At 41.6% G+C, this 20,723-nt stretch overlaps 2 protein-coding genes and 1 pseudogene across 10 annotated transcripts in view; 1 reads left to right on the top strand and 2 right to left on the bottom strand.

Annotated features, from left to right (window-relative positions):
* LOC129183506 (PDZ domain-containing protein 4-like) overlaps nucleotides 1-14,019 on the bottom strand; it is a 51,787-nt gene extending 37,768 nt beyond the window's left edge. Inside the window, exon 1 of the mRNA XM_054780550.1 lies at nucleotides 13,645-14,019. The gene's annotated coding sequence lies outside the window, so the exon portion shown is untranslated. The remainder of the gene's footprint in view (nucleotides 1-13,644) is intronic.
* Nucleotides 12,890-20,723, top strand: part of LOC129183379 (IQ motif and SEC7 domain-containing protein 1-like) — a 142,360-nt gene continuing 134,526 nt past the window's right edge. For 5 of the 9 annotated variants that reach the window (XM_054780536.1, XM_054780537.1, XM_054780534.1 and 2 more), the window contains exon 1: nucleotides 12,891-13,113. The gene's annotated coding sequence lies outside the window, so the exon portion shown is untranslated. Of the gene's footprint in view, nucleotides 13,118-20,723 lie in introns of all 9 variants that reach the window. The other 4 variants (XM_054780542.1, XM_054780541.1, XM_054780544.1 and 1 more) reach the window with 2 other exon arrangements.
* On the bottom strand, nucleotides 18,807-20,685 carry LOC129183553 (uncharacterized; annotated as a pseudogene).

The following is a 20,723-nucleotide window of genomic DNA, read 5'->3' as shown; positions in this document are numbered from 1 at the left end:
AGACTATTTGACTAAAGTTTTAAGTGGTGTGTGGGGGGCAACTTCACTCAGGTAGAACACCGTGGCGCTCCAAAATGTGCTGCTTTGAGGACTGTCATAGCGGGCAGACGCGCTGCCGCTAGCAGCTGTGAGCTTCCGTGTAGCGGCACTTCAAACTCATTAAAGTCCTTGTGAGTGATAAGAATACCAAATTCATGTTTTTCTTTAAATTAAAATTTAATCTTAAAATTTTGTGATGGTTCGAGTGTCCCTGGATGCAGAATGAAGTAATAAAACAGTGTCAGGCTGTGTGACTGGGTGAGGAAGTTAATATATATATATATATATATACTGTATACTTTTATACACGACTTTATATTATGTATATGATTGTATATCATATACATATGTATATTATATGTATATGTATATTATATTATGTTTATTTTATGTACTGTATGTACTGTATATACACATAGTGTACATACTGTGCATGTGTATGCACAGTTTCCATACGTGTGTGTGTATATATATATTTTATTTATTTATTTTTTAACTCACAAACATGTCTCTCCGTTCATCCTGGGAACAACAACATCACAACATCATCTTTATTATCCGTGTATGTGTGGTCAGAGAGAAAACAAGTAGATATTCTTATCAGCCTTTAAGCATGCTGGGAAATCCCAGAAAATACACTCAGAACATGAACTGAACTTAAATTACGTGGTGTCTTTGAACACAACCCCTCATTGCTCATAACAACAAGGTTAAAACGGGATTAAAATATTCTGCTACTATTGAAGATCTTAGTGTTTGACGGGTGCGGTATCTCTTAGCTTGATTTCAATATTCAGTTCGTTTGGAGCTGTTAATGTCACGTTCGCCACTGGCCTTCGTGGCCTGCTTGTTGTGGTTCCTATCCCTGCCTTCTCCTGGCCTGTTTTTTTTCCCTCTTTTGCAGTCACCTTTGAGCCGGCTGGAGGCGGGAAGGCTGGGCACACCTGTGGCTCATTTAAGCTGACCGCTTGCAGCTGTGAGCCGCTGGTTCTTTGTCCTCACGCCTACTGGCAACCCGCATGTGGACTTTTGCCCTGCACTCGGACTACCTTTCCTTATTGTGCCCTTGTCTTAATCTAGCCCAGCTGCTTCCCAGCTCTCCAGCCCGCACTTTAGCAAGGTTTGATTTTTGTGGTGTTGTTCTTAGTTTTAGTTTTTTACCAATACCATCTTTCTTGGTTCCTGGTCTGTTTTTGCATGCTGTGCAATTAAAAGCCTTAAACTGTCCTCCAACTTCCCCGCCTCTGCATCTGGGTTCCAAACTATCCCTCGAACGTCACAGTTAATACATACAAATATATATAATCCTGTCCTGTCAGTTATCTTTCTGTGAATAAAATACAGTAAAAATGGGCATATGTGAGACATAGTTGCAAATGGTGATTAATCATGATGAATTAGTTAGAAAATTGTGGTTAATGTCATTAAAAATCATTTGACAGCCTTACTAATGACATGACAAGAAGATAAAAAATGAAGTATAATACACCACACTCACCATTCATTCTTCAGCACAGGCCTGGAAGACTTTCATTTGAAGTGGCAAACAAACCCTTTCCCAGACAAGCTAGCTAGCTCTGGAGTTGGTCCGTGCACCTTGAAAATTGTTAATTTTTAAGAATGTCCAACACCAGGTTTATTTCTTCTCCTCCTCCTCCTCCATCAGCCATTGTGGGCATTATTGTGTGCAAAGCGCTACAGACTCTTCTTCTGTATTGGCAGTTGGAAAGCAACTTTTGGTGAGCATTACCGCCACCTTCTGCTTGTGGAACTTTGCTTTGCTCTGATCATCAATCAGAGGACAGAAAAATCATGACATTACTATACACCTGCTAGCTGGCCTTTTAAGGTGAATTTGAAATCTGAATGGTTAGAGAAACAGCCCCATTGCTAACTAATAGTTTAAGAGACACAGGCCAGCACTACTTATTCTGAAGGCCCTGGGCAGATTACATTGACATGGCAACACATCGAAGCTGAAATGTGACTGGACAAAAAAAATCTAACATACACATGCACTACTGGAAGCACGGCACCCAAGATACACACTACTAAATACAGATAATAGATTGCTGGGAATAAATTAATACAATTTAATGGAACTACAATGTAATTTGTAAATTTAGGCCAGTGTTTCCAATGTGTTTTTTAAGTGCTTAGGCCAGTAGAGAAGGCAAAGCAGGTTTAATTAGAGCGCTGCACCCATAAATCACATCAATCATACATCATTAAAATAATTACGGCTAATTTGCCGCCTTGTTTGTTTACTGAGGAAAAAACTATTTGTGGATCTAAGAGATATAAATAAATGATCATAAAGTTCTTAGAATAATAACATTTCCGAAATAATAATAAAAGTTTTTAAAGACCCACTGCAAAAACGATAGTCAAAGATCCTCTACATGAGAGGAGCGCCCTGCATTTTTAAGGCCCTACTGCAAATAAACGCCTGTCCTCTTTTGCACTGTGTTGGTTCTTTTTAGTGGAGCGCTTCTTCGCCCCCTCAGTCACCCACTCCTCCTGTGACTTGAAGGTCAGCACAGAAGTCAAATGAATCAATGTCTTGTAATTTACGCAAAATGAACTTCGGCCCAGAGGGTGTCCACAAAGGTCATGTGATGATTAAAATGTCATTGTTATTGCATTATTGTTGTTCAAAGATGGTCAAGTGACCTACACAGCAAATCTGACATCAACACCGAGAGTGTTATTTTAACACTTGGTGTGTTGTTAGGTCCACCTTAAATTGTGTTAAGACAACGTGTTTGAAAGTCTTATAGGCTCAACACGGGTGATAAGAGATTTTTTTGGGCACTCAACTCATTTGTTAAATAAGAGATAAATGAGAAAGTACAAAAACCGAGACATCATTTTTGTTGAAAACCTAAAAAAAACAGATGTTCCACTGCAGTTAAATTGAATACCCATTATGTATTAAAATGGTTCCCCTCACTCCAGACATTCAAGATTCAAGATTCAAGATTCAAGAGAGTTTTATTGTCATGTGCATGGTAAAACAGCAGTTATACCATGCAATGAAAATCTTATTCTGTTCATTCTCCCAAGAAAAGAAAGAAAACACAAGAAAGAATAAGAACATAAGAAACATAAACATAAATACCAATAATTTAAGCAACAACAACAGAAGAGACATTAATACAAGTAAATAATACAAATAAATAAACAAACAAATAAATAAATAAATAAATAAATAAATAAAGTGCTATGAGTGTGTGCGTGTGTTGCGTGCGGCGTGTGCGAGTGCTTCGTTGAGAAGCCTGATGGCCTGTGGGTAAAAGCTGTTTGCCAGCCTTGTGGTCCTGGACTTCAAACTCCTGTAGCGTCTGCCTGACGGTAGGAGTGTGAATAATGAGTGTTGTGGATGTGTGCTGTCCTTGATGAGGTTCTTCATAGGACTCTAGTTTTATAAATGTCTTGCAGTGAGGGGAGGGCTGCCCCAACAATGTTCTGTGAGGTCTTGATCACCCGCTGGAGTGCCTTCCTATCACGTGTTGTACAGTTACCGTACCAAACAGTGATGGAGGCGGTAAGGACACTTTCGATAGTGCATCTGTAGAAGCAACTCAGGATTGTGGTGGGCATGCCAAATTTCCTCAGTCTTCTCAGGAAGTACAGTCTCCTTTGGGACTTCTTAATAATTTGTTGGGTGTTGTGAGACCAGGTGAGGTCCTCGCTGATGTGTGTGCCAAGGAACTTGAAGGTTTTCACCCTCTCCACCTCAGTCTCACCAATAAACAGGGGTCTATGCAGCTCCTTTTCCCTTGTTCTTGGGTCAATGATCATCTCTTTAGTCTTATCTGTATTGAGAAGGAGATTGTTATCATGACACCAAGCTATGAGGTCCGCCACCTCTCTTCTGTATGATGTTTCAACACCACCAGTGATCAGTCCGATGACTGTAGTGTCATCCGCAAATTTAATGATGCTGGTGTTGTTCTGGGAGGCCACGCAATCGTAGGTGAAGAACGTGTAGAGGAGCGGACTCAGCACACACCCCTGTGGGGTCCCAGTGCTCACAATTCTTGAGCTGGATGTGCGGTTGTGGACTCTGACTGACTGGGGTCTGCCTGTGAGAAAGTTAAACACCCAGTTACAGAGGGAGGGAGACAGGCCAAGTGTGAGGAGCTTATTTGTGAGTTTGTGGGGGCTGACTGTGTTAAAAGCAGAGCTATAGTCTATAAATAGCATTCTGACGTATGTGTCCTGGTCCTGTAGGTGAGAAAGGGCTGTGTGGATGGCAGTGTTGACTGCATCATCCGTGGACCGGTTCTGGCGATATGCAAACTGTAGAGGGTCCACAGTTGCCGCCGGGATGCTCTTTTTGATGTGGGTCATGACTATTCTTTCAAAGCACTTCATAACAATAGGAGTGAGTGCTATAGGGCGATAGTCATTCAAGCAGGTCACGTTGCTCTTCTTGGGTACGGGCACTATGGTGGTGGACTTAAAGCAGGTCGGTACAGATGCTTGTGCAAGCGACAGGTTAAATATGTCAGCAAGCACATCAGCTAGCTCTGATGAGCAAACCCGAAGTGCACGTCCTGAGATGTTGTCTGGCCCTGCTGCTTTTCGTGGGTTTGTTTTGTTTAGAACCCTGCGCACATCAGCTGATGTCACCATGAGAGGTGAGTCCTGTGTGCTCCCCAGGTTCAGCCACCCTCTCTGCTCATCAGGAGTTTGGGTGTCAAAGCGGGCATAGAACTCGTTCAGCTCATCTAGAAGTGTGGTTTGGCTGGACGTGGCTACGCTACTCTGCTGTCGATAGTCTGTGATGTGCTGGAGCCCCGCCCACATGCGCCAAGGGTCTGAGGTGGAATAGTAGCCCTCCAACTTCTGTCTGTACTGTCTTTTGGCCTCCCGTATGGACCTCCTCAGGTCATATCTGGCCTTTTTGTAGTCATCAGCGGTGCCCATGACAAATGCAGACGAACGAGCACGTAGCTTAGCCCTTACATCACAGTTCATCCACTGTTTTTGATTAGGGTATTTTCTGTAATACTTGGTGGTGGTAACAGTCTCTATGCATGTGCTAATGTAGCCAGTAACAGCAGAAGCATATTCATCCAAATCAACAGTACAATCTTCCCTCCCCGCTGCAGTTTTAAACACATCCCAGTTTGTGCAGCCAAAGCAGTCCTGAAGCACTTGATCAGTTTCTTCATTCCACACTTTAACTGCTGTACTTACAGGGGGAGCTTGTTTAAGAAGTTGTCTGTATGTTGGATAAAGGAATATAGAGATGTGGTCAGCCTTTCCAAAGTGGGGTCTTGGAACAGCCTTCAAAGCACCTTTCATGTTGCAGTAGACTTGGTCCAGGATGTTATTTTCCCTTGTGGGAAAGCTCATGGAAATATCAAAGATTCTACCCACAAGAAAGAAAAGAGCTCCTTTCCCTCCCCAGCCCACTCCACCAACCAAAGCTCCCCCAGCTCGGCCCCCACCATCGGTGCCCATAACTGTTATTCTCAACAGCCTCACTGCTGTTGTCTAGGACACTAGGTTTTTGTGTTGCTAAACCTCATATCAACCAGAGGCCCAGGGAGGGAGTGTTCAATAAAACAATAACTACTGTCAAACCACATACTGTGGATTAGTTAAGAGACAGACAGTGAGACACACCACCACAGATTTATTTTAGTGATGATTTTACTGAATTACTTTCAGGTGTGTGCACACATTTTGACTGTTTGGTCATTACAGGGGACTTGAATGTGCATGTGGATGAAGTCAGGCATGCTAAAGAACTCACTGCTGTCTTGAAATATTTGGTCTAACTCAGCATGTGACTGAGCACACCTATAGCTGAGGGCACACTCTTGACTTGATCATGACTAAAGGGTGTTGCCATTTCAAATGTGAACGTTGTGGATGTTGCTTTATCCAGTGGCGGAGCTACCAGGTGGCCAGGGGTGGCCGTGGCCACATTTGGGCACTCTCCGGCCCCCCCAGTGGCCACCACCACAGCTGGCGGACAATTTTGACAAACGCGGCTCTGTGAACATTAGTTCAGCCTAACCACCGTTTCCGCTTGGATGCATTTCACTGCAGCACACAACTTTTCTATTTGGTGGAGGAGCTGTCTTGCATGAACTGCAATTGGTAGCTAAGTTTTCCATGATTACTTTGGTCAGTTCCGTTTTATGCCAGTTTTATCACTATGTTGACTTTGACTTAAATTCTGAAGCGTGATTCAGCACATAAATCTGTTAATATTAGAAGCTTTCTGTAGCAGCATGAGGGGACATGTAAACCAAGGAGTCTCGGGTTAAAACAGGAGTGCCGATCGGCATCCACTTCTGTATTATGCCCTTCACGGGTTTGGCCACCATGATGGTGAGCAGAATGCAGAAACTATGCATTGAAAACATGTCCAGGGCACATTGCTCGGCTATTAATTGCACTAATAGACGGTCTAAAAGCAGTGGCGGAGCTAAGGGATGGCCAGTGGTGGCCGTGGCCATATAGACAACTCAAGTATCAACCTATCACCACCCCTATCTGAGTAATGGTCTCACCTTGGCCACCCCAATGAAATATTTCTGACTTTGCCTCTGGATTTATCTGACCACTTTTGTGTTTTCTTTGACCTGTCTGGTCTGCAGTTATTAATGGAAAACTCGTTAATGACAGCACATGGACAAAGTTTATGGCAAGGATTAGGTTTGAAAACACCACATGTTCTAACGTTGGTGATCTTGTTGAGCTCTTATACATCAAGTGTTGTAAATGTTTTGGATACCATTGCTCCTTTCAAGGTTAGAATGATTAAAAGTACCCAAAAAACATCATGGAGAAAAGAAGAATCTGTCACGGCACAGAAAAGGAAATGGCGCATGTAAGTAGCAAGAAAAGCTGCGTGTTTTCAACCAAACTTTGCATAGAAGAAGGGAGAGTTATTTTTCTGAAATCATTACCAACTGCAGTAAGATCGCGGGTATAAGCAGATGAAATGAGTTTTCTCCGTAGGGTGGCTGGGCTCTCCCTTAGAGATAAGGTGAGAAGCACTGTCATCCGGGAGAGACTCGGAATAGAACCGTTACTCCTCTGCATTGAGAGGAGCCAGATGAGGTGGCTTGGGCATCTGATCTGGATGCCTCCCGGACGCCTCCCTGGGGAGGTGTTCAGGGCAAGTCCGACCGGTAGAAGGCCTCGGGGAAGACCCAGGACACGTTGGAAAGACTATGTTTCCCAACTGGCCTGGGAACGCCTCGGGATCCGCCGGGAGAAGCTGGACGAAGTGGCCGGTGAGATTAAAATCTGGGCCTCCCTGCTTAGGCTGCTGCCCCCGTGACCCGATCTCGCATAAGCAGTAGAACTGTAGCAAACAACTGCCGTGTTTGCTACAGTTAACAGATTAACAAACTCTCAAGTTTCACTGCCCTTACAACTCATTTCTCTATTAAGTGCAATGACTTTGCAATATTCTTTCATGACAAAATTCAAGGTATAAAAAATGCTATAATTTCCACAACACTATAATTATTCTGCAGCCAGCTAGACACTTCAATCTGACACATTTCACACCTGTCATTGACAAAACAGTCAAAGAGATCATCTGTAGTCTGAGTCCATCACCGTGCTGCCTTGATGAGTTACCCACTAGATTTCTAAAGTCTGTGCTGAGCAGTTTGCTACTGCAACTCACTATCGGCCCATATCACACCTGCCATTTTTGGGGAAAGTCTTAGAAAAGGTTGTATACCAACAGCTTACTTACTTTCTCCTCTTTAACAATGTGTTTGATACATTGATACATTTCCAATCAGGCTTTGGGCCCCGCCACAGCGCTGAGACAGCTCTGATCAAGGTGGCAAATATATCCGTCTGAACGCAGATACAGGCAAAGTCTCAGTTTTAATTCTGCTAGATTTGAGCGCTGCCTTTGACACAGTTGACAGTGTGATCTATTACAGAGGTTAGAAAATTGGGTGGGAGTCTTGGGTACTGCTCTAAACTGGGTAAAGTCCTACATGGAGGACAGGGAGTACTTTGTTGGAATTGGTAACTGTGTCTCAGACCAAATGGCTATGACCTGTGTGGTTCCCCAGGGGTCTATCTCCTGAGATTGTTCAATCTGTACATGCTGCCTTTACGCCAGCTAATACGCAGCTGCAGTGTCCTACCACAACTACGCAGACGACACTCAGCTCTATGTGTCACTGACGGCAGGTGAACGTGGTCCTGCAGATTTACTTTGTGACTGCATCAAACAGATCATTGTGTAGCTGCAAAAACAACTTTCTCCAGCTAAACTCGGACAAAACTGAAATCATTGTCATTGGCCCACAGAAACAAAGAGAAAGTGTTATTAGCCACCTTGAGACTCTTACAAATCTAGGGGTAATAATGGACTCATATCTGAACTTTAACAGCCACATTGAATCAATAACATCAGATTTTACCACCTAAAAACATTGACAAAATCAAAGAAATAGTGTCCTAAGCCAGATTTAGAGAGACTAATCCATGCTTTTGTCTCCAGCAGGCTGGACTACTGTAACAGCCTTCTCACCGGGCTCTCTAAACGAGCTGTAACAGCTGCAGTACATCCAGAATGCTGCTGCTTGAGTCCTGACTAGAACCAGGAAATATGAACTTATTAGTCCAGTACTCAGGTCTCTGTATTGGCTTCCTGTTGCTCAGAGAACAGACTTTAAAACAGCTCTGCTTGTGTGCAAGTCTTTTCATTGTCTTGCGCCAAAGTATATCTCTGACATGTTAGAGCCACATAAACCATCTCAAGCTCTGAGAAGCTCAGAGTGGTGCCCTGCGAGTGACCAGAGTCAGGACTAAAGGCTGCATTTCAGTTTTATGCTGCTACAATTATATTAATATTTGCTACAACTCTTGATGAATACAACATTTCATAATGACAATGACCACACTGTTTTGAGTGGAGATCTGTTTCTTAAATAAAGTACAATTTATATGTTGTCAGTCACATACATAAAACACAAATAGCTCACCTCTCCTTTCTTTTAGTCAAAGTAGCTCTAAAAGTGATGAAAGTTGGAGGACCCTGATGTAGAATGTCAACTTTACTGAACAATTCCATAAAACATGGCTTTACAGCAATAACCACCTCACCAACCAGGTTATACTACAATCCTGATCAAAATCTTAAGACCAGTTGAAAAATTGCAAGAGTTTGCATTTTGCACATTTGGATCTTAATGAGGTTTTAAGTAGAGCTACAATATGCAAAAACAAGAAGGGGGAGTGAGACAACAAGCATTTTGAAAAAGTAATTTATTGAAAACAACAATTAAACTGAAATAGGCTGTTTATCAGCTGATCAAAAGATCATCGCTCAAAAAATAAAACAATATCGTAGCTCTACTTAAAACCTCATTAAGATCCAAATGTGCAAAATGCAAATTCTAGCAATTTTTCAACTGGTCGTAAGATTTTGATCCGGAGTGTATATGGCAATAAGCAGGGGTGCTGATTGCCACCAGGCCTGACCTGCTTGGGGCCCCAGCCCAGTTGGGGGCCCCTGAGGGCTGACAAAACTTTGAATTTCTACAGCAGTGGCACAATGCATAGGGGACCCCCGTGAATTTTTGCTCGGGCCCCAACAGACTTTAGAATTGCATCTGCCAATAAGGTACAATGTATATATTTTTTGTCTAATACATTAGAAAATGGCTTATTAAAAGGTCTGTAATAAAGCAGCTCAATGGATAAAACTGAAAATGATTTTCCTGTCTCCTCAACACAGTATGCATTAAAGTGTTCACTCTGCAAGTCAAAATGTTTGTCGTTTATTATTATGTTTGTTATTTTCCTGAAAGACAGCATTTCCAAATTAGCTTTAATGGACACAAACATACCCATTTGATATTCTCTTCCATAGGTTTTGACCCAGTTCGTGGCTGACGCATCACTTCATGTATTTAACTGGGGCTTTCAGTGGGAACTTACTGTTAAAAAAATGCTAATGGGCCAGCACTACTGATTCTGAAGGCCTTGGGCAGATTACATTGACATGGCAACACATAGAAGCTGCAATGTGATGTGACAAAAAAATCGAACATACTACTGGAAGCAATGCAGCCAAGAAACACGCTACGAAATGAACTTGGTAGACTGTTGGGAATAGATCAATACAATTTCATGAACCAGAGACTAGAATTTAAATTGTAAATGTAAGCAGAGAAGCCCTTGCTAGCTCTGACTGCATACCACTGCATGTGCAAGTTCAAAAATAGATGATTCCTGCAAAAATGTATTCTAAGTCTCTTACTACCTATTACTGTTTCATGTTCCCAAAAATAAATGATATAATTTAAGCATTTAATACAAATGCAGAGACAAAAAAATAGTTACATGTGCACTGCACAGCATTTGACGATGGGTAAATTGAGTTCCGCTTTTTGAAGCCAAGACGTTGCAAATGGTTACATTTGATCAGTGTTTTGGTTTTTAAATCTTTCACATTTTGGTCTAACATTGTGAATTAACATTAACTCATTTGACAAAATAATACTACAATTGTTAAAATTATTCAAATAAAGTGTTGGATTTTAACATTCAACACCCTGCAAATACTCAGAACTTAACAGGTTTAAATTGGCTGTGTACAGGAAGTCTACGTTAGCAGGGGCGGACCTACCATTAAGGTAAGGTAGGCAATTGTTCCAAAATAAATATCTGGCATTTTGACACTGGTTTTCTATCTGAAACCTCATTTTCTCATTCTGTTGCATTAATTGTTGTTATATTTTATTTTAAAACCGCTCGAGTTCCCCAGGAAAAGGTTTTGTGTGCTCTCCTAAGAAAGTTATTTAAAAACGTTTATTAATATGAGTTGTGTTCAAGTGTCTAAATGTTCATTCCCTTCTCTTTACTGCCACCCCCTGTATGACTGCACCAGTCACTGAAACACTGGCTGCAGTCTCAATAATCGCCGCTAGAGGGCAGTTCATCGTTTTGTCTGTAAAATTAATTCTATACATCTACAGTATGTACCGTATATATATATATACTGTATATATATACATATATATATTTATATTTATATATACCTTTGATTCCTCTGTGTCAAGGGTGTCAAAATGTTTGCCACTGAGGGCCACAAAAAAGAAGGGGGGGGGGGGGGATTGATATGGTATTCACCTTTTTGTTTACTTTAATTACATGCTTAAGTCAAATCAATGTACAGTTGGTGAAAATGTGCTGCGTAGTTAAATACACATTGTTGAAAGTAAACAAACATGCCAGCTTTGTTATAATTGTAACAAAGCATATACTTTAATTTTGTGTTCAAAATAGGCCCAGGGACAATAAAAATGAAGCTGAGAGTTGAATCGGCCCCGGGGCCGGACTTTGGACACCCGTGCACTACGTGAAAGAGCTTCATGTGAGCATATCCTCCACGCACAATGTTTTTGTGTGTTTTGTGACATCTCCTTTATGGATTTTAGGTTGTGTTGAGTGCCACTGCCCACACAACACACAGTCCTGCTTGCAGCCCACTCGCCGGGGTTCAGGTCAGTGGGCACAGTACAATAGCAAACATGATTGTAGCAGACAAACACACACACACACACACACACTTTTTTAAAATGTCACTTTTGGACTCACTTCAATACAACACTAATAATTGAAATAGTAGGAAAATTAACATCTCACCTGTTAGCTTAATCGTTAAAGTATGATATGTAATTAATAATAATAATTTAAACGGTACTGCGGTGGTCTAGTGGTCTAACCACAATCACAGTCAGGAGATGGGGAAGACCTGGGTTCGAATCTCTGTTGGGCGTTTCTGTGTGGAGTTTGCATGTTGTCATGTTTGGGTTTTCTCCGGGTACCCGGGTGTCCTCCCACATTCCAAAAACATACATGTTAGTGTAACCCGCACTGTTTCGCACCGCCCGCACCAGGGCTCGAACACAGGACTTTCGCACGGCCAAAAGCCCAGACCGTCGACCCCATGCTCAGCGCAGCTCTTGAGGCAGAAGGAGTGCGGTTTACCAACGTACACTTGCACAGCCTCACATGCTGGCATCCGTTACATTAGGGAATTGTCGACCCTAAATTGTCCATAGGTATGAATGTGAGTGTGAATGGTTGTTTGTGTATATGTGCCCTGCGATTGGCTGGCAACCAGTCGCCCAAAGTCAGCTGGAATAGGCTCCAGCATACCTCCGCGACCCAAATGAGGAGAAGCGGCATAGAAAATGGATGGATAAACGGTACTGAAAAAACTCCAAATAGAGATTTGAGAACCACTGTAATCACCACTTGTGCACAAGAATGTACATTAGTCTCACACACGCACACACACTTTGAACTTACAATTGCCCACAAGAGTGTGGAGCTGCAACAATCTCCACACATGTACAGTATATATAAAGCAATGCATTAATCATCTCACACGCACATGCACACACACACACACTTCTGCCTCCCACTGATCACTATGCTGATCATCGATGGAGGGCGAGGAGAATGATGATGTTGTCATGGTGACATCAGCATGGACTCAATAGGATCAACACTACTTTGACTGATGAGCAAGAAATTATTTATTCAACAATGTTCATTTTTAAAAAATATTGTCATAAATTACTACTTTATTCCACTAAACTGTGCTTCACTTCATTCTAATGTAAAAAAAATATTTATTTGTTTTTGTGAAATTACAACTTTCGTCTGATAATATTTTGTCTTTATTGTCGTATAGTTACGACTTTTGTCCTTATGTGTCTGGTCTTATTTGTTTCCAGTGGGGCTCTACTACTCCTTCGCTGTTTAAGATTTAATCCAACATGAAAACTACAAACATTTGTGTCGGTGTGCAGTTTGCCTGCGCAGAGTGAAGCATCTTCTCTCGCTAGAGGATCTTTGTGGGATCTGCAGCGAGAAGCCGCTCTGCCAGTGAGAAGAGGAAGAAGAAGATGATGATGAATATGGCTGTTGTCTTCTTGGTCATCTTCCATGTGGGCACACCATGATGCTGAGATGAATCGTCGTTAATCTTCATCTTTCTCACGAGCGTCTTTATCATCATGGCGACATTAACCGTCACGTCGACACGGTGACCGAGTGAGTGCGTCATTTTCTTCCTTCTTTCCTTCCCCTGTAAACACTAAATCATGTTATCCCATGTATCCATTTTATTCATGAGCTGGCATCGCCGTAGCATGGTGGTCAAATAGTTTAGCTGTCATATCGAAGCTGTCTTTAAAAAAAAAAAAAAGACCCCTTATTTGTGTCAGGTGACATCACATGACAACGCCTGTCCATCTTTATTGTTCACGTGTTTTATTAGTCGGGCTAATATAGCAGTTAGCTAGCTATGTAGCATCACATGGACTTGTAGCTCTTAAATGTGTGAAAAAGTAATAAGATGTTCATACAATAATATGTGTTTGTGAGGACCAAAGGTTAGAAAAACCTATCGTAAACTATACTTGAGAGCAATGATGGTCAACCTTTTTTGAGCCGCGGCACATTTTTTACATTTACAAAATCCTAAGGCACACCACCAACCAAATTGACACAAAATGACACTCTAGCACAGTACACATAATATATATTGTTGATAATATAGATTGTAGATTTATTTATACTTACCTAGTGTGAAACCTGGGCCTGTTTCGATGAACACAAAATGGAAATCCTGGCAGGAAGGGTCGAAAGACACACACAAAGCTCTTCCTCAACAGCTCTCAGTCTCTCTCTGTTTTTAGTTTATATCGCAGTCAAGCTTGAAAAGCTCAGCTCACACAGATATGTGGTTGAAAACGGGAGCAATGTCAAAATAGCTTTCTTGGCCAAAATGGGGCCTTGGCAACAGATAACCCAAAACTATCCAAAGCAAGATCAGCAAAGTTTAGCTTTAAACCACAATCTTGTTTCAGTTCAGTGAGTTCCTCTTGCGCCTTTAAACTCATGTCCTTTCCAGCAACGGATGCTGAGCTGTATGGGTCCCTAACCCAGTCAAGGCATTCTGTGAAAGCTGAAGAGAAATAAAATGACAACTTCCCTTCAAGAGTTTTCAAATGTGTGTAAATGACCTGGCACATTGCAGCAGTGTTGCCATCATGCGGTTTCTCGGTGAGAGGGAACATCTTAAGGTTACCACGCTGCACATGTTGTTGCCAGAGCTGCCTTTGAACGGAATCTGTTCATTTTATCAGTGCTTGTAAGCAGCTTTTCATTTCGACCTTGCATCCGTGTGTTCAGTTCATTCAGATGATGAAATATATCAGCCAGATATGCCAGCTGTGCACACCATTCATCAATTGCAAACAGATTTGAGTAATCCGCTCTCATTTGTCAAAAACTTTAAGTTCCTCTCGCAGCTCATACACATGGACCAGAACTTTGCCGCGTGACAGCCCCCGGACCTCTTACTGATGCGAATCTTTTCTAAAACAACAGTTTTGATGTCCGCAGACATGTCATCAATACATCTGGCAATAGTGTTATCTGAGAGAGGCACTTTAGCTATCTCTTTGGCCGCGTCATGGCCGAGCATTTCATTTACAACGGCTTTACAAGCTGACAATATTAATGTTTCTGCCACAGTGTGGGACTTTTTTGATTTAGCTATGAGTTCAGCAACAAGATGGCTAGCTTTGAGGGCTCTCTCGTTTACCTTTGTGGTTTTTCTCAAAAAAGCTGCCTGTTTCTAATTATTTGTACGTAAACATACAAAATAGTCCAACGAAAGGGTTTTTCGTTGTCAGATGCCGTTTTAGCTTGCTTGGCACCATTGCGCTATCGGATAGCTTCTCATCACACACCAAGCACAGCGGAGTCGGTGCCGTTGCATCCCCGGTGAAAGTAAATCCAAATGGAAGATAGCTCTCGCTGTATTGCCTCGAGCTCACCGTTTAGTCTTTTTTCTTTTGTTGACCACTCATACTAGGGCCTTCATCTGGGTCAGAATTTTGTCAAGAGCCCAGTTCAGCATTTGCATTTTCCCTTCTCAGAAACTTCTCTCTCACTGTCTTTTGCTCATCTTGCTGTGATTGCACACTGTCACATGCTGCACAGCACTGACTCTATTGTCTTTACAAACATTTACATCTCTCTGCTGCCCGCCACTGACACAGAAGAGTATTGCATCTGTCGCAAATGGTTAATAAGGTGATATTAGATCATTTCCCACGGCACATCAGACGATTTCTCACGGCACACTAGTGTGACAAACTATTGATCACAAAAAAAGATGCATCGAGTTGCATTGATAATCATTTTATCATCGCATCGAATCGTGAGGTGGCCAGAGATTCCCACCCCATTATATAGCCTACCTCAGAACACCTTTTTTTTAAATAAAAGGCTCACATTTTTACAAACTGTGAAATTTAACGCAAAACAACAAACAACTCTAATAAATAATAGCTTACAACCAGCACATAGTTTATAAAAATATTTATCAACAACAAATGTATTAAGCTTATCAAGCATTATTTCTATTATTTCTATTATTATTTCTATTATTTCTATTATTATTTTAAAAACCTGCCTGTTTTGGCCTCAGTCTCCTCCTGTCATTGATGTTCTCTCTCAGATTCTTTTGTAAGAAAGTCCAGACTGGCATTTTGCTGCATTTCACATGTCCATACTGGGATTGCAGCTTTTGAACGGTCTTGGAGTGCCGTGTGATGTAGCCAAGGGCTGACTTCAGTCTGCTCAGCATCTCCTGCAGGAACGACACATGCATGATTGATGGGCTACAACTACTCATTGAACTCATTGTAAACAAAATGGTAATAGTAACAGTAGTATAGTAATGGTGTGCTGAAAATGAGCTAGCTAGTGAGCGATTTTAAAATACAACTTACAATTAACAGTCAGCGCTATGAATTCAGTTTTATTTTTTTTCCCAAATTCTGTTTTTTACCATTTCCATTTTTTAGAATTCGTTTTTTTTACCTTTTCCAATTACTGTAAATTACGGTAAATTTAGAGGAAAAAAAATATATTATATGAGCACAGAGAGATGGTCACCTTCAACAACAACCAAGTCAAACATACATTAAAATCTCTATCAAGAGCGCATAAAGACCAACCACCAACTCGAATCCACAAGGGAAACAGTAGTTGAGATTCCCAATGTTTGGCGCTAGCGTCCACTTCTGTGGAGAGCCACTGTGAACTGCGTGATGAGGGGGCGGAGCTTAACTTTGTTGCTGGCTGAGACGTAGTCCATATGAATAATGCCTACAGGGAGGGGGCTTGTACGGTCTACAACCAGTTCAGTCTGCTTAACGTAGTGGCCTTTTTTACACTTATCATTTAGGAAATGCAGTAGATTGCAGTGAAGTTAGCTATCGGTGTTAGCCGGCTAGTTAACTAGTGACTGCCAATCATTTCAAACATGGAGAATATTTACGTGGAGTGGCAAATAACTGAATATCTAATAGAACGCAAGTTACAGTGAAAATCAATAAGGATGCTTAATTACTTACATTTATATTAGGGGTGTAACGATTCATTCACTACATCGATATCGATTGATATTCCTACGATCGAACTACGTCAATGTGTTTTTAGCAAGTTTCCATTCTGGACGGCATATATCGATCTAACATTGTTTAAAAAGGTAATCAATCGATTGAATTGATAGTAGTAAATAAAGCATTAGATTAAGCAGGGCAGGCTTTATATGGATCCACTTTTTTAAGCACTTTTAATGATAAAGATTCAATTAAGACAAAAAAGAAAATCTGAAAGTCTGTGTCTTTGACGTCATCGTCTTCTGGGTATGTGGTGGTCATGGGGGTTGTAGTGGACCTGTGAAATACCGTTGATTCACTTTTTCTTCTCTTGGTCAGTTAATTCACTTCATTCGGTATTCATATTTAACTCATCTGTCTTTATTTGAAACTCCTTTTAAGTGGCATTTATGGAGACAATATGCAATGTAAAGACGTTTGTACGCCTGGTTGTTAACAGGCGAGTAGCAGTGACGTCATCATCCAGCGCGGCGTGTCCAGGTCAAAACGTTCGCTTACGTACGCGGAAGCAATAAATGGCGTGCACTTGCTTGTGCCGGGGAGGACGGAGAAGAGAGGAAAGGCTGGGAAGCCGGAATTTTTGTTGACCGTTGATTTGTTTTGTCACACATTTACACTTGCGTTTCTTATGTATTCTTCTTTTGCATTATCACGTTTCCTTACACTGCTGCACGCTATCTGTCATCACTTCACATGCAAAGTATCTGGTTGCTCTCCCAGTTTGGTCTCATCATTATCGAAACTTATAATAAACCCACCACACCACAGTATCCTGTTCAGTGTCTCTGTTAAGAGCGTCATCAAGATGGAGCCTCTCTGCAGCAAAAGGTACAAGGAGGCCACATTACTAGCTAGTTGCTGCACCGTTCTTTCAAATGGCTTGCTTTGATCAGGAGGATTATCAGAAGGAAAAAAGCCCCTGCTGCCATCGGCTCGTACAGGTGAGAAAGTTTCAACACCTAATAGAAGATACCATACCACATTCATTTGCTGAGGAATTTGCATAATGTCCATCACCCTAGGGTGCAAAGGGCAGGTTTGGATTGCACTATTTAAAGTAAATAATTCATCATGGCAAGCTATTGTACATCCCATTTTTGTATTGTATTTTAAATTGTTTGTAGTCATTGACAATTTATTCTTAAGCGCGTCAGCATTATTCATAATTTATACCTGATTTGACTTACAAAAAACAACAGGAATCTAGGAAACTTCACCTGCACTGTCCAGTATCCAGGTATTTATTTCACAGTCACACTAGTTGAATTTTTGGCTGAAAAGTTACTGAATCAATGTAAAGTTACTGAATTGTTTCGTATCATATTGTTGTAAATGAACCAAAATCGTTCTTGAATTGTATCGGCAAACACGAGTCGTGATGAATCGAATCGTTATTAAAACGAATTGTTACACCCTTAATTTATATGCTTCTTTCGGTCTCCGCTCTGTCGCCCCTTTTAGCTGGAGTGTGGTATCCGAGTAGACTCTGCCCATCCCTATGTTTGAAGTCTGGTCCCTGACCACACTTGGTTTCTAGGGCCCCTTAGCACTTAGCCCTTACTCCTTGATTTCTGGAGAATTGGGACAGTTGATTCGCATGAATGTGCAAAACCTAAGGGTAAGGGGTAAAGGGCAGAATTGGGATTCAGCCTTAGTGCAAAACAACAAACAACTCTAATTAGTAACAACTTACAACCAGCACTGTAACAACATTTATTAAAATAGAAAATGTATAAAATACATACATATGAAATAGAAATAACAATATGAACCCTCTATCAAATGTATAAACCTTATTAGCATTATTTTTATCTTCTATTTTATCTGTTCAATAGTGTTTGTTACCTTTATCAAATTCTGGCACTTGCAACTTTCTTTGGCTCTCGGGGGAAAGGCTTCTTGAGACGTCATCTGTACTTCTGTGAAGAAAGTGTTGAACGTTTCGCTCCTCATCCGAAGAGCTTCGTCAGCGAACTATCAAGTGCTGGTAGCTTAGGCCTTAAATACAGTAAGAGTGGGCGGAATTGGTGTGCCAACCCCCTCCTCCTATTGGTTCCTTACACTAAGACTGGGCGGAGTAATCCTGCCATTAGCACCTCCGAACAAAGGGAAGTGTAGCTCCCTGTAGTTGGGTATGAACGACTCTGATACTGGCTAGTTAGCATCTATTGTTCTGGCTTGGCCGTGGCTCTACCTCATTTGCAAGACTAAGAGCTGTGGGTTTTGGTCTCAGTAACCTGCTGAAGGGTCCAAATTAAACCTCAAACCACCATTCCGATTCAATGATGGGTTCTGTTGTTTGACAAAAATAGCTTCCTTTACTCCTCTTTCAAACCATCTGTTTTCTTTGGCCAAAATCTTTACCTCGCTGTCCTCAAGAGAGTGATTGGTTGCTTGAAGGTGTAGATGTACTGCTGATTGAGGACCACTAGAATTGTCCCTGCGATGTTGATAAAGCCTTTTTTGGAGCATTTGCTTAGTTTCCCCAATGTAGTGCTCTTTGCATTCCTCATCTTTACAGTGGATGGAATAGACCACATTGCTCTGTTTCTGATTTGGAGCCTTGTCTTTAGGATGCACTAGTTTTTGTCTCAGGGTATTTACTGGTTTAAAATAGGTTGGAATTTTGTGTTGCCATAAGATCCTCTGGAGTTTTTCGGAGACCCCCGCTACATAAGGGACTACCACTCCTCTCCTTTTTGGTTCTGTGGGCTTTTGGGTTTCTTTCCCTACGCTCTTCTTTTGACATTTGTTAAAAGCCCACCGTGGGTACCCACAGGTAGAGAGCGCTCTCTGGACATGTTGTGTCTCCTTTTTCCTTCCCTCAACACTAGTTGGTATTTGTTCCGCTCTATGTTGGAGGGTCCTAATAACCCCTAGTTTATGTTGTAGTGGATGGTTTGATTCAAAAAGCAGGTATTGGTCAGTGTGTGTGGCCTTTCTAAAGACCTCTGTAAGTAGCTGTCTGTCCTCTCCTATAATTACCTTGCAGTCTAAGAAGGCTAGTTGGTTCTCTTTAGCGTCCTCGCGAGTAAATTTGATATTGGTGTCCACCGCATTGATGTGATCTGTGAAAGACTGAATTTCCTGTTTTTTGATTATGACAAAGGTGTCATCCACGTATCTAAATCAGTGCCTTGATTTTGTCCCTGAGAAGGAAGTGAGAGCCTGTTTCTCCATCTCTTCCATGTACAGATTCGCCACTATGGGTGAGACTGGTGAGCCCATAGCACAACCATGAATTTGTCTGTAAAATTTCCCTCTAAACTGAAAATATGTAGTGTTAAGGCAAATTTCCAATAATTGGCAGATGTGGTCAGCACTAAGTTTTGTTCTCCGATGCAGAGTTGAGTCCTCGAGCAGTCTCTTCCTCACCACAGAGACTGCTGCTGAGGTGGGGACAGATGTGAAAAGTGAAGTCACATCATAAGACACCAAAGTTTCCTCTGGCTCCAATCTGAGGTCTTTGATACTCTCCACAAACCCTTTTGTGTTCTCTATATGATGATCAGTGTTGCCTACCAATGGGGATAAGACTGTTTTTTACATATTTAGCTACATTGGTAGAGTCAATGCTACAGACAATGGGTCTGAGGGGAAACCCTTCCTTGTGAATTTTTGGAAGGCCATAGATACATGGTGTAGCCTCCCCAGGGTATAACCTATGATACATCTGTCTGTCAATTAGTTCTTCCTTCTCTAACTTTTGGAGACAGTCTATGATTTCTTTCTTATACCTACTGGATGGGTCCCTTTTAAGTTGCTCATATGTGTTAGCATCACTAATTAGACTTGTTATTTTTTCTTCATAGTCCAATGTGTTGAGAACCACTGTGCATCTGCCCTTATCAGCTGGTAAGATGGTGATGCTCTCATCTTTCTGCAGAGCCGCTAATGCTTTCCTCTCACCTACCGTGATATTGGACGGTGGTGGTTTAGCACTACTGAGAAGGGCCGATATCCTCAGACGAAGGTCCCCTGCCTCTGTTCTAGAAAGGTTATTGTTCCTGATGGCCGATTCAGCTGCTGTGATATAGTCTACTGTGGGTATTGTTTTAGGAGTCACTGAGAAGTTGAGACCCTTGGTTAATACTGCCTTCTCTGTCTCCGAGAGGCTTCTGTCTGACAGATTTTTGATCCAATTTTCTTTAGTATTGGTCTGATTCCCCCCTCCTTAGTGTT

Source organism: Dunckerocampus dactyliophorus, chromosome 1 (assembly GCF_027744805.1).
Source record: "Dunckerocampus dactyliophorus isolate RoL2022-P2 chromosome 1, RoL_Ddac_1.1, whole genome shotgun sequence".
Classification (NCBI taxonomy): Eukaryota; Metazoa; Chordata; class Actinopteri; order Syngnathiformes; family Syngnathidae; genus Dunckerocampus; species Dunckerocampus dactyliophorus.
The sequence above is the reverse complement of the archived record's forward strand: the minus strand, read 5'-3'. Positions and strand labels throughout refer to the sequence as shown.